At 42.0% G+C, this 15,180-nt stretch overlaps 1 non-coding gene across 1 annotated transcript; it reads left to right on the forward strand.

Moving 5' to 3' along the window:
• The first annotated feature begins 7,055 nt into the window (after positions 1-7,055).
• Positions 7,056-7,162, forward strand: LOC131808700 (U6 spliceosomal RNA). Its single transcript, XR_009344907.1, has one exon. It is a non-coding gene; the product is annotated as a U6 spliceosomal RNA (small nuclear RNA).
• The last annotated feature ends 8,018 nt before the right edge of the window (positions 7,163-15,180 follow it).

Genomic DNA, 15,180 nt, shown 5'->3' on the forward strand with positions numbered 1-15,180 from the left:
CTCAGTTGATGTCCTGGGACAGAGCTCGGCATTGGGCTCCTTGCTCAGCAGGGAGCCTGCCTCTACCTCTCCTTCTGCTCCTCACGCATGCTCTCTCTCTCTCTCTCTTACTTACTCTCGATCTCAAATAAAGAAACAAAATCTTAAAAAAAAAAAAAGGTGATCCACTATTTTTGCCTTACTATAGTTAGATTTTCTATATTCCTTAGCAAGGCTTGACCATTCTTGGGAGCAGCCAGTTGCTGGGGGGAGAGAGGAGGCCATCAATTAAGCGAGAAGAGCCCGCAGGGCAAGGGGCTCAGGCCGACTTGAAAAGCCACCAGGATGCAGAAGTGTACGATCGTCCACACCAGGATTTCCCCCACGTGCAAAAGCTCCCAGCCAGAAGAGATGAAGAACCCCCCATTTACAGCTAACCCCTCTCCCTCTGGCTCTCATCCTGGGTTCTCCACCCAAACTTCTCCCAAATTTTTCCCAACGCCACTGGAGCCAGAATGCCCATTGCTCTCCGCAGCTACAATTTCCTGAATTTGCATGTGGCTTTTCTCCAGACCATCCTGGCATGAAGGGATGGGGGAAGGGCATCCCACAGCAGAGACAACGAGGAATGGGCCACACAGGCTGAGCTTAACCAGACCTTCCACCTGGCCAAAGCACTCTCTAGTCATCACGAGACCATAACGATTTCGCAATTTCTCCTTTTCCATTTTGCTGATTTTCCTCTCAGTGTTTACATTCTCTTTAATCCCCTGACTTTTATTTCAGTCAATTAATGGGTAAAAATCCTTAAGCATATTTAATCTCATAATTACAAAATCTCAGAATTTACAAAATCTCTTGCCAAAGAAGGGCTCTATTGAGAACCGGACGTGACGAGACCTGTTGTGAGGGAACCCATGTATTCAAACAACTACTTCTCACAGAACTCTCATGGGAAGTCACTACTATTCCTCTCATTAGTATAGAACTGAATAAAGAGGCACAGAGAGGTTCAGTCACTCTCTCACGGTCACACAGCTAGTAAGCTCTGGTGCTGGCTGCAAACGTAAGTGGGTTTGCATGTAAAACCCACACCCTTAAGTGCAACACTTACATTCCCTATATTAAATTCCTTAATTCAAACACAGAGGAAATTTTCAAACAGCATTGTCCATCAAACAGTAGGGAATCACATGGAAGGTAAGCCCTGGTAGGGCATCAGACGACCAAACATCCAAATTCATGCCAGGTAATATCCAGACAGGTGGATCCGAGGCTGCCCTAATCGCCCGCACTAATCACTGCCCCCACGTCCTTACTCCTCCGTGCGGAGAACATTTCCCATCCTCTCAATGGCTTATTGCCCATGGGCCCTGACAAGCCGGCAGGACCCCCTCTGACCTCACTGCCCCAGGATCACCAAGGACCGCTGTTAGGTCCTTTATGATCTCCACCCCAGAGATTTTGGAATCGGATTTAAAAGACTCACGTGGGCTCTGAACTTGAAAAGCTGTGCACTGGTAGGTTGGGATGGCTGAGCTACAGAGACAGAGAACAAATCACACCTACACCAGCATCAGAAATAGAAGTTATTGAAGACAATAACTTCAGTTTTGAACTTTATAGTTTCTGGTTCCATTCTCTCAATCTGTGTATATTTCCTCCCCTGAGTTCTTCAGACATCTCGGTCCTCCCAACATAGTTACACACACACTCACACACACACACACCAATGTGTGCAAATATATATATATATATATATATATATATATATATATATTTTTTTTTTTTTTTCCTAAAACTTAATCAAGTTGCATTAGGTTTCTGTTACCTGGAACCAAAAATTACTGAGAACAAGAATCAAAGTTATTATAACAAAAATAGCAAGGAAGCTCGTTGCTCAGTGGGATCTACTCATCATAAATAAAATGCTACTATTTCTATACTGGCAATTCAGTCAACGAAGATAACACATAAAAAATCAAACACCCTAGGGGTGCCTGGGTGGCTCAGTGGGTTAAGCATCTGCCTTCGGCTCAGGTCATGACCTCGGGGTCCTGGGATCAAGCCCTGCATCGGGATCTTTGCTCAGTGGGGAGCCTATTTCCCCCCTCTCTCTGCCTGCCTCTCTGCCTACTTGTGATCTCTGTCAAATAAATAAATAAGATCTTTTTTAAAAATATCAAACACCCTATAATTTATTTTGGTACCTAAATTGGCCACATCTCTTAATGACCCACATTTCATAAAACAGACAAATTTTATGTTTTGCTTGTGCTGGTCCCCTGGGGCAGAGGTCTCTGTGTGGCTTCAGAGTCACAGATGAGGACTAGGAAGTGCCACTGGATCTAACAGATCATGTAAAGAGTCATAAAAGTCATAGGGTCAAGACCCAATAAGTCAGCTATCTGAAATCAGGGATCCTTGATGGCCACAAGAGTCCTATGGCCCAATGCCCCGTGAGCCCCTGTGTGTATCTGGTCCCTAAGATGTGGCTCATAGGTCACAAAGGGCTATCTCAGGAGAGACGTGGTTTCCCCAGTGGAAAATGCAAGGTTCTCTTGGGAGCCTGTGCTGCCCCTTCAGTTATTAATGGTTCAGATCTTTGACTGCATACTTACTTCCAGATCAGATAAGGTGCTCATAAAAATATGAAGTCACCAACCACAATGTGAAGGTAAGGACATAGTTCTCCGGCACCAGATGGATGAAAGACGGATCATGCCACACTTTCGGAGCTGCAGAAACTTCCCCAAGCTGCCTACCGACTCAGAGCATCAGGCTGATGGCAGGTCAATGAACAGAACCATCCCCCTCTCATGAGACTGCTGTAAAGAGTTAATGTGGGGGAAGCTTTGGAAGTTCCTGGAGAAGCCCCCAGCAGAGTAAGTGCTCATAAATGTGAGTCATTGTCACCACCTGCCTTGTTAGGAAGCCCCCGGCACACACAATTCTTCTTGGAGCTCTTAGATGCAGGTAGTAAAGAGGGTCCCCCTCTTGCTGTTCATCGACATGCACCCGCTGACCTGTATTGCTTATGATTGACTGAACAGTTATAATCATGATTTTCTGTGATATAAACATTTAAGACCAAAGGCTTTCCTTTTTGAGCTCCATCCTATTTCTTACCCCCTCAAGTCCTAGATTCCTAGACATCTGAGTCTCGTACTACTAAGAAATTCTGGAAGATGTGAAACTAAATGGGCTTTCTTGTGTCTTCTTTTGAAAATGCCTCTGGGGCGCCTGGGAGGCTCAGTGGGTTAAGCCGCTGCCTTCGGCTCGGGTCATGGTCTCAGGGTCCTGGGATCGAGCCCCGCATCGGGCTCTCTGCTCAGCAGGGAGCCTGCTTCCCTTCCTCTCTCTCTCTGCCTGCCTCTCTGCCTGTGATCTCTCTCTCTCTGTGTCAAATAAATAAATAAATAAATCTTGTGATCTCTCTCTCTCTGTGTCAAATAAATAAATAAATAAATCTTTAAAAAAAAAAAAAAAAAGGAAAGAAAATGCCTCTGGCCATCAAAGTTACTGATGGACCATTGTTGACTTCTTAAGTAAGTGTTATCTGATTAGAAAAACATGCTGACTTTATGGAGTGTAATGTCTGAGACATGAAAACAGAAAGTCGAAAACCACTTAGCTGTCTAAGAGACAATATTAATGCTTGGTTCAGGTTGCCCTTGGGACCTATGAAACTGACCTTAGGGCAGGAACTCCCAGAGCAGAGAAAAATACATAATTTTAGAGACTGTATCCTCCAAATGCTGTTGACCATGTTTAAACTTTACATTACAAAATAGCTTTCCCATTTCCCTGGGTCATTCATTCATGTCTTGTGGTTAATATTTGCATAGTTTCCACTGTTATTCTGAAAACCAGGTGTGAGGTCGTGTGGCAGGTACACAGTAACATTTTGCTGCTTTAATCTCCAGCACATTCCCTAATTAATGTGAAATGTCTGGTCTGGGAGAGAACATTTTCCAAAGGAAACCAGTGATGATCATTTCAGAGATCTATTCTGAAGCTCATTTGTTTTATCTCTTTTGAATTAACTATTTGCTTTCTCTTCCCGTCCTGTTTCAAAACATAATTTCTTTCTTGGGTTTGGCACAGTAGAATATGCATTCTCAATGTGAAAACTCCACTGTTGAGAGGCTACATAACTATGATTACCATCTCTATTCCTATCATCCAGTGTTCCTCTGCCTGCAGCTATTTGATCACAGATGGTCTTCTGCAAGGTGGGAACCTCAGCGGGGGAAAAGACAGACCGGTGGAAGCATTGTAGAGCTCCAGTGGAAGAATTCCGTACCTGAAAAGCAAATGACCCAGTGACTTAACTTATCCCATCTCTCATCCCCATTTCTACGTGGACATCAACAGGAAACAACTAAGTTCTCCTTCCATTCAGAGCAGCCTAGGTTTATGCAGAAAATGAACAAAGGAAGAGCTACATCCAGGAACCGGAATAAGTTATGACCCTTACTAAGGTACATCTTGAAAAAAAATTTAGTAGGTTTGATGTCTTGTGGGATTAAACAGAGTAAATCCAACATGCCACTCAGAGGACTCCCTGAAGGTCAGAATTTAGGGTTGGTGACTAGCTCTATGGGAAACGGGAGCTAGAAGCTAGAACTCAAGCTTGCCTGGAAATGTTAAAGAGGAATCAAAATTTTACCTCAAACATGGAGAAAATGAAAAACAGGTACCAAACATGATCACCACTAGCTTTACTGGTCTTGCTATGGGACCTATGGGCTGAGACTTTTGGCTTTACCCATGGACCACTGATTATTTCATGGTCATTGTCAAGTGTCTGCAGTAGCAAGCCTACAGTCTTTTCTCCCCTTCATTACGAATGTCTCAGAAAAGAAAGTAAAGTGTCTGATCAAATCTTGAAAATACACCAATGATGAATCAACTGGCAAATCTGTGAGTGACATTCACTAGTAGGAGAATCCTTATCTATGAAATGCTTTCAGTAGAGCATACCTGGTCTGCTTGGGGCTGTTAGTGGTAAACAGATCCAGACTCTATGGAACTATGGGGCATGGTTCCCTAAAAAATGCTGAATGAGCTGTGTAGCTATCAGAGTATAAAGTGGAGATGTTTATGAAAGTTATGTACCTGCATACATTTCTTAGATACCTTGCATGTTAAATGTAGCTGGCGCGTGCCCAAATACAGCAAGAAAGGACCTGGGGAGCAATGTTGACAGTCCTTGGCTTCTCCTTGCTTCACCTACACTTCACGACCACTTGAATCCTCAAAGTAACCAAGAAAGCCTAACCAAGGAAGGCCTTAGTTTCTGTGTTCACTTAATTCAATCAATGACTCTATATGCAAGACAATAATGCAGTATTTAATAGTATAAATACCATTACTGCACTTTAATTAGTTATTTTACATTAAAAACTCAGAGTGAAATACAGATTCAAATTATTATTAGAATTGAATATATACTAAAATACCATTTATTAGAAACTACACATGCACATCCACACTCTTATAAATACTTAGGAAATATCAAGCTAGTATAAGTAGTGGCTATTACAGATTAAAATCAAGTGCAGGAGATTTAAGAGTCTTCCTTTTCCTTTTTATGTTTTTCAAGTATAATCATGTATTATCAAAATAAAAATCTAATATAGACACATCTAAAGTAAAAGTATTTTATATGCAAAACTATGGCTTTGAAGAGCACACCATATTCACATATTAGAAAATGTAGCTCTAGGGGTGCCTGGGTGGCTCAGTCAGTTAAGGGTTCAACTCTTGATTTCAACTAGGGTCATGACCTTGGGATCACGAGATCGAGCCCCTAGTCTGCCTCTATTCTCAGCATGGAGTCTACTTGAGATTCTCTCTCTTCTTCTCCCTCTGCCCCTCCCCCTGCTTACTCACTCTCTGAATAAATAAATTAGTTTAAAAAAGAAAGAAAGGGAGAGAGAGAGAGAAAGAAAGAAGTGGTAGCTCCAGTCTCCTATGATTCTCATCATCCAATTTATTTTTGTTTTTTTCCTTGCATACCCTACAGTAGCAAGTCAATCCTGGGTTATACAGATAAACAGATCCAAATGCCAAATATTTTTCAATTTCCTTTCAAACTTTAGTCTTCAGCTGACTCATTCAAAAGCATAAGAATGAAGTAGTAATCATATTTGTTTCAAAGTTGAAAATTAAGAATATCTAATAAATGCCTGCTGTTGTAAAAATAAATCTAAAAGTGAGACAAGGAATCACAGCCCAGCAATTCCATTTTTACAGGTGTGCCCTGCAGAAGCTCTCACGCATGTGCCCAAGGAGATGTGCACCACCATACACACTGCGCCAATCTTCGTGCGAAAGAAAGACTGTAAACAACATATATATACATCAATTGAGAGAAGGATAAATTCATCGGGATATATTCTTACAACAGTATTACTGCACAATGATTAAATAAATGAAATAGGGATGATTTATCAGCCCGAATAAATCTCCAAAAAAAAGTTGAGTGAACAGGGGAAAAGAGCAGAGGATGTTGTGGAAAGACAGATTTAGCAAAATATTATTTTCCTTGCTTAAAAACAAAAATATGATACATTTTAAATATTGGCCTGTGGGCCATACATCTATGTTAAAATACTGAAATCAGAGATGGAGAAAATACACAGCAGCTTCAGAACAGCATTAACTGGAGGTGGGAAAAAGACTCAGGGACGGGAGTGATAGTAGTGAGGCAATTGCATCTGTAGTGTTTTGCTTCTTTAAAAAATTAACTTTTAAAAAGTTAATATTTATTATATCTGGGTAACACACAGGTGTTGATTATACTATTATCTGTATCTTTCTCCACCTTTGAGCTATTTCACATCTCAAATGATATAAAAATGATACTTTATATAATATATATATGTAAAATGTATCTCTAAGGATATGCATATGTTTATATATTATAAAACATTACTATGTTGCAAATGTTCATATATTTGTACATATACAAAATAGGGATACTTACGAAAGATATTTTACATATAAAATATATAAAAATATATAATGCATTCAATAAACATACATAATTCAAAATTGGAAAATTACAGTGCTCACTTCAATAGCGATCTACTACAATTAGAGAAATACAGAGAAGATTAGCATGGACTCCTGAACAAAAGATGACACACAAATTCGAGAAGCATTCCAAATCTGTGAGTATACTTATCGGGATGAGCACTGAACGATACAGAGAACTGCTGAATCACTATGTTATACACCTGAAACTAATATAGCATTGTATGTTAATTATCCTGGAGTTAAAAAAAAATTTAAAAAGAGAGAGAAAATGACAGAATACAGTACGTAACATAGGTCACAATCGAGTGAGAAACAACAGGAAACACTCCCAAAATTGATAAAATAGCCTTCTGATAGATGTTATACCTTTCCTTGTTATCGTCTGTCCTTACAGCCAGTAGCTAATGATACATAAATATGGCGAGGGCCGAGCTGCAGGTTTTCCAAACTAATGATGCATTTACAGAAAAGTTCACATAGGTGAATGAGATGATAGGTTAATTCCGAGCTCTGCCCAGCAGCAGCTGCAAGGAACAAGGAAGACCTGACATTGATCTTGTGCTCCCTATGCACTAGCCTGTTCTAAGTGTCCTACCTATTGAAGGTCATTCACTCCTTACAAAGCTGCAGGAATTAGGTATTATTACTGTGCCCATTTCCCAGATGAGGGAGTGTATCATAAAGAATACAAGCAATCTGCTATATCACACACCTAGAGAGCACCAAGGCAGCATCGGAACCAGGCACTCTGGCTCTAAAGTCCAGATTCCTAGCTAAAGAGTTCATTGAGTAGTGTCACTCACTTCCATCAGTGTTTTCAAACTATCTTATGCAAGTTTTAAAAATAAAATACAGGGAGTGCCTAGCTGGTTCAGTCAGAAAAGCAAAGCGACTCTTACATAGGTTTTATGTCTCAGTCCCACCACAGGTATAGAAATTGCTTAAAAATAAAATCTTAAAAAATAAAATACAGCACGTTTTCACAGTACCCCTTTAAGCAGCCCTGAAGAACAGAATACCATGACAACTCAAGGCAGGAATCTTTGATATCGGGGAGCTGTAATCCTTGAGACCTTCTTGACCCTGTTTTCTAGAACAGCAATTAGCACGGAGCACACCCTGCCCCCCCTCCACCCCTCCAACAACGACTTGTAGAGCATCGGGATGTATCTGTGCTTGAACCCGGCCTAGCCATGTTCCAGAAAGAAAAAGCTGGGGCGCACCGGGTGGCTTTAAGCCAAGGCACCCGCAGCCGGCTGACCGGCTGACGGAGGCCAGCACCGCCCGCTAACTCGCAGGTGCTCACCAGGTACTGGGCTCGCTCCCTCCAACCGCAGGACTGGGTCCTCCAGGTTCGGTTCCAGCCTCCTGCAGCAGCCCAGCCGCCGGAGCAGGCCCAGGGCAGCGGTCCGCAGCCCCTCCCAGACCTGCAGACCTGCTCCCTTGCCGGGAGAGCTGCGTCTAGAGCGGCCTGGGAGGTCATGGACCGGCCGTGACCTCAGCCGACCGCCGGCGCCGGGCATTGGAGGCTCCTGGCCCCGCCCCGTCCGTGGGGCGCGCGCCTGCGGGATTCCGCCCTTGCAGCTAATTTCAAGGTCGCGGCCTGGAACAAGCAGCGTGGTGTTGCGGCCCTCTGGACAGTGGGCATGGCTGGGCCCGGTGCAGGCCTCTCTAACCTTTCAGATGCTGGAGGGCGGCAGCGTGCAGCTGAGATCTCCTGGTCTCCGGCCCGAGACAAGAACTCTCCTGCGCGTTTCCTGGCAGCGCATCTGGAGCGGCTGCCTCTGCATCCCCCTCGCCCTGCGGTGACCGGGTGCGTGGCTGGCTTCGGACTTCACCCCACTCCCGCTCTTGGAACCCACATTAGGCTGTGCCGGGTGGAGCAGATCCCCCGGGGTTGGGGGTGGGAAGGATGGCCGGTACTCTCTTAATGGGTAAGCAGAGCTCTGGTGGCTCATCTTCTGAACACTGTCCATTGCGATGCTCTTTCCTCTTTTCCCAAGCTTGATCGTGGCCTCCTTGCCACGTGCCTCAGCTGTGTAAAAGAGGAGTTATCACAGCACGTTTTTTTCAGTGACATGATACATGGGGAGGTGTTCGGGTAGTGTAGCCTGGGTCCTATGCCTCGGCCAGGTTGTCCAGGCCGATCCCAGTCCCTACTGATCTCCCCAGCACAGTATCATAATGACTCTTTCTCTTTCAATAGTTGCATAATTTTGACCATGCGTGATTAGGGCATCGTATGCATCTCATGTTGTATTTACTTTTGGAACAGATATCAACCTCCAGTCCAGGTTGAGAGGGCTGGGTGTTAGAGTCCCATGGCTCAAATTCTGGCCATGACCTAGGAACCTGCCAGGTATTTCGTGCATAAGGACAGACATGTAAGTATAACAGATTTTCAACATGTGGGGCTCCTCTCTGTGACACCCACGAGTACTACAAATCACTGATACCAGACCTCAAAGAACAAGCATTTTCTACAGAGCAGAACCCAAACTGCATCTGTCTCATAGAATATATACGTTAGGACGTTTTATTTTCTTTTAACACCCTTGAACATTATTTGTCACCACCAAAAGATTGGTGACCTCGGTTTCTCTTGGTTGATTGGAAAAATTAGAAGCCATGCCTAGATTCTCCTGCTCTTCTGATAGATTACTTCTGGCTCTTCCTAAGGCACAGCTAAGATCCAGATGACCTTTCTCCTAGCCCTGGGCTTCCACAGACCATACTTGTAAGAAATCAAAAGCAGAGGAGAAAATGTAACTTGACAGTCTCTCCGTGCAGAATGTCGAGAGGTACTTGGAGCTGCTCTTCAACCGTTAAAGGCTTCAGGATTCCAAATGGCCAGATCTGTACAAGGCACTCTCATGCAGTACTTAGCTTGCCATGGTCCTTTGGGTCAAAGGAAGTTTCCAGAGAAAGATCAACAAAGTCAGTGCCTTCATGCCAAGATTCAAGAGACCAGAGCGAACATAACCATCTGTACTTTTTTATTGAACTGGGGGAAGTGGCAGAAGGAGAGACTGGCAGCTACATCTGTTCTCTAGGATTTATGAAGCTCGTGTACACATAGAAAGTCGTGAAGTTAATTTTTTTCTTGTGACTGACACATGCTATAATGATATCCTACACTTACTAGAACACAGTAGCAATGTTCACATACACCAGGAATGAACTTCAAAGACCAGACAAATTTCTAAAGAGGGGGCAGATTAGACAACTCCTGGAAACAAGTATTCAGCAGCTAAAAGAGCTGCTAAAATAATTGAAATAGGGTATTTTTATATGTCTTGAAAGAAGTATTGAAAACACTCTGCATTATTTATTTTTTAAATGGTGTATTTTTTATTGTGTCAGCTAAAAAAAATGTCCTTCATACTGCTGATAAAACAACTAGCACTACAGCAGAAATGATCCTTCACAGAATCAAAGATAGAAGGAACAGAGAAATCTGATTATGGTGTCTAGCTTTCAAATTCTCCCCTAAAGATTGCACTCTGTGCTACATTTGCACAATCTAAGTTCAAGTGAATAGAAAGCAAATAAGAAGAATTGCAAAAACTGGCTTTCAAACATTTGTTTTGACTTTGAGATGTAGCCCTCCTCAGTGTTCATTCTCTAGGCCTTGAAGACTTCACGTTAATAATATCCTTTAGAGGGAAACTGAAGAGGATGACAAAATCTTCATATGGAAGTCAAGATGCTTCAAGAGGTGATGATTGCTGCACTGTTTGAGATATTAAATTTTTGAAAAAAAAAATCACAAAACACCCAAAAAAGCAGTGGCTTAACCACTTGCTTATTTATCTCTTTTTGTATGTCCAGATTTTCTCTTCTTAAAATAAGGGTACCAGTCAGATTGGATTAGGACCCACCTCATTATCTCATTTTAACTTAATCCCCATATCACAGTCACATTCTGAGGTACTGGGGGTTGGGACTACAGCATCTGAGTTTAGGGCTGCAGGAGAGAGACACAATTCAACCCATAATGGATGAGTACAATAAAAGCACCAAGCGCATGTTGTTGGCCTCCCATTCTTCAGCAAAAGAATGGATTCTTATCTGGAGTCCACTTTCTCCCCTCTGGGTCTACCTGGATTGAAGAAACATCCAACACGAGCATCAGCACACCGTGTTCTCCAGGCCACAGTAGTGGGTTTAGGCATAAATCCAATCAGAGTGGATCTCGGGAATTCTGTAAGAATGAGTGGGGGCTTGCTGTTTCTGGGTAGACTTTAATCTGTGAGGGTGTACAGCGGTCAACTTGCCATCACTGAGGGAGCGCCTGGAGTCAGGTGATGGGCGGAATGGTACACCACACAGATATTGACCATAATTTCAGTCCTGCTGAATGAATGGATGAGAGATCAAGAGCAAGTTCTACGGACATCGTGTGAATCCTGACTCTGGTCCCAGGCCTGGAAGCAACATGACCCTCAGCTTTTCAGCTTTGTTTCCTAAAGTGAATTTGAGTTTTTCTCTTGGAGCTGAAAAAAGTGCTAACCAATCTAATAGGTACCCTACATTGTGGAGATATTAAACGTTGATGCTTGCACTGACATGCCCTTTCTTAGAAACAAGAGGAAAAAATTAATGACATGTTCATGTCATAGAACAAATTTAGGCATTAGAAATGCTGCTAAAGTTTGTTGACAAATCACCTTGAGTTCTTTGAAGCCATGCCAGACCAAAATCCCCGCCTCTCTAGTAAGTAGCAAGCACCTCACTTACCAGACTTGAATACATCTGTGTCTCATGATATTGAGACATTCTGAGGACCGTTATTGCTCATGCTCCTCAAAGGGTCAATGATTCCCTGATTCTCCGCTGAGTGTTTATAATAGGCTACAATTCTCTACAAAGCATAGTGTCATGTTATTCTCTCATCCAAGGTCAACATGTTGGGCAAAAGGCTTCAAACACATTGAAGCTACTATTCCAGCAACTTCAGAATCAAGGATGCCTGCCTTAAAAATGAATATGCAATATTGTACAGACATGTCTAGCCTGTTGCTTTGGAAACTCAATGAAGATAAATGTCATTGTTAGCAACTCAGTGTTGCACTCAGCTGGCAAGACAAGCCATCCTTGTATAAGCCAAGCCCTGAGCGTACATCATGGGAGGATGTTTACTTACAATGCACTTCTACCCAGCCAGAATGCTACCTTGGCATCACCCATCTCTAGGAGAAGGGTGTCCCAAAGCATCTGGCCTCTACAGACTTAAAAAAATAAAATAAAAATTAAATCCTGGAGTCTCTGCATAATATATGTGTGTGTGAGAGAAAACACACCCATTAAACTGCAGCCTTTCAGAGCATGATGTCACAAGTCGGATCCTATTAAAGGAAGCAGAAGATGAATGTTTGCTCCAGGCAGCTGGAAGGAGTCAAAGAGAAAATACATTGTAAATCTTTCCAGTGCGTGCCTAAATTGTAAAAGACGATTTTTCAGCATCCCACAGACTTCTTCCAATGAATAACTTCTTCCCAAGGAAGAAATTCCTAACAGTCTGTAAATATAATATATGGATAGTCTGATTAGCAGAGGGTAACTTGTGTATGATAGAGTTCATTGCCCCAAATCAAAGCCTGACTGAATTTTGAGGAAGAAGAAGAGGATATCTGGGGAGGAACCAGAGAAGTATTAGAATCCACACGAGGTGAAATGAGGGTAGAGGAGGCAGTGACTTGATTCATACAGACACCCCAGCTGAACACATCATTTTCTTTAAGGGTGGGGATACACTTGTTGTAATTCCCCCAATCAGACTATGTGAACAGTTACCCATCTCTCCATTTCACTGGTCACCACTGTGAACCCAGAGCATTGCTTTTACTATCTGTAAATGATGTTGTTGGCATTTCATTTGGGAAAGCTTTAAGCATTAAAATTGAGAATGATATTGGGCCTAGCCTCCAGCACAATTTTGTAGGCACACATGGAGACAAGGTATGCACCCTACACCACTAGTGTGTTGCCAAGGAGAAAAGGAGGTCCTCCAGTAGCCCAGTATTTGGAGGAGGAAAGCACTTTTTGGAATAGGACCAAGAACCAAAAGTCAAAGCTACTGTAGAATTTCAAACCATTGCTAAATGTCTCTCATATATCATACACACAGACATCTGCACGCATCTGGGCAGACAGCCACAGCATATGTCTTTACTTCCATGAGTGCACCACTATGATATATGCCAGAGTGGCTTAGGTGAATGCAAAGGGAAGGGAACACAAAAAGAATGGGGAGAAAAAGAAAAAAAAATAAAATAAAAGAACAAAATAAGAAGGAAATATGTGGTGAACAGAAGTACTGAAAAAAAGATACGGACAGAAAATGATAGCGTTGTCAATTGCTTTATTAAGCATTGTTTGACTTGCCTCCAGATTAGAGACCCATACTCTACTGAGTTGAAATTAACAAATGACTGCCATATTGAATTGCAAAGGTGTTGGATATTGGACAGAAAATTAGTTTGAATGTGGAGTGGGAATTTAATGTCCCAATTTGTCATTCTAAGATAACAGAATTATCCTCACCCCTAGATCTATTGATTGACCGTAACATCTTTCGGGAGGAGGAGCTCTGTACTATCGATTTCCATAAAACATTGATTATAAATTTCTAGATATCCACCTTTACATTTTAGAATGACTGTTTCAAGATAAGATTCAGAGGGACTATTTTGCAAAATTCCCAAAGTTTAACCTAGAAAGTCTTGAAGTATCTTTTTTTTTAAAATAATAATGTTAAAATATTGACAAACTATAAAGATTTACTATATACTATTTGATAAAAGAGGGGCATTTGGACAGATGTCAAAAAAACAAAAGAGCAATGAGAACAGATTTGGGAAATCATCCACAGACTCACATGGGAAGGAACTCTACAAATCACCTCACCTGGCATGACAGATAATCTTCCATTTCTATGTCAAATCTAACTCCAAGTTGTAAGAGGGATTCTGAGGCTAAATGGGAAAACAGCTGGTTTTCTTTTATTACCCCACTTCTGACAACAAATGTGTGGATTTTCTCACCCTGACCAATTTTTCAGTACCAGCTGAGTGTCCTACAATTCAGTTCAAGTCCAACACTATCTGTCTGGAGTTACCATCAGATCTCACCAGTTAAGGGCTTAACGGCAAAAGATTGACTCTATTTCAGATGTTCATCACAAGCTGGAGCCTCCCATACTTCTGACAAACTAGCTGTGGATTGGAATTTCCCAATGGATCCAATGGATCCCCATCTCAGGTTACTATAATGGTATACTATATGTACCAGTCATCATATAATACAGGAAATCCTAAAGATCACAGATGATCAGACAAAGAGGTATATAGGGCAAGGTCCAGAGGCTGCCCAGTTCGAGAGCTTCGGTTCCTGTGGAGTTGGGGTGCATCACCTTCCCAACACAAGGATGTGTTCGCCAACTTGGAGTCTCTCTGAACTCTACACTTCAGGGATGTTCATGGAGGCATGACTGATTATTAACTCAATCTCTAGCCCTTCTTCCCTCTCTAGAGGATGGAGGGGGAGAGAGGCTGAAAGTTCCAAGCTTCTAATCACACTTACTCTTTTTGATGAACAGCTCCATCCTGAAGCTATCCAGGAGTCACCTAATTAAAGCAAAAGACAATCCTGTCACCCAGGAGATTACAATGGTTTTAGGAGCTCTGTGTCAGAAACCTTGGTCACAGACCAAATAACAAAACAAAAGATGCTCCTAACACCTCTATCACTGAGATTATAAGGATTTTAGGAAACAGTGTCAGCAACTGGGGACAGGAACAAGGAAAAAACAAAAAACAAAAAAAAAAAAAATATATATATATATATATATATCTCCTTACATATATGTATCCTTATTTCCTTAGGATATTTCCTTATCCTTATTATATATGTATATATGTATCCTTATTTCACAGAGGCTCAAGAAGAAAGATACAGTCAGGAATATAGACAAGTGACAGCCCACCTCATTCCCAATTACACAGGTGTTTCTGTTAAAGAATCCAAAGCCCTTAAATAATTCGCATAACACTTCGAAGTGAATTGCTAGAGACTTACAAGAGCCCAAGTTTCATTATATTCTTACCGTCATCAGTATAGCATTTGTTGCCAAGCCGTGTCACCTCCTACATT

This window comes from Mustela lutreola, chromosome 9, assembly GCF_030435805.1.
Source record: "Mustela lutreola isolate mMusLut2 chromosome 9, mMusLut2.pri, whole genome shotgun sequence".
Lineage (NCBI taxonomy): Eukaryota > Metazoa > Chordata > Mammalia > Carnivora > Mustelidae > Mustela > Mustela lutreola.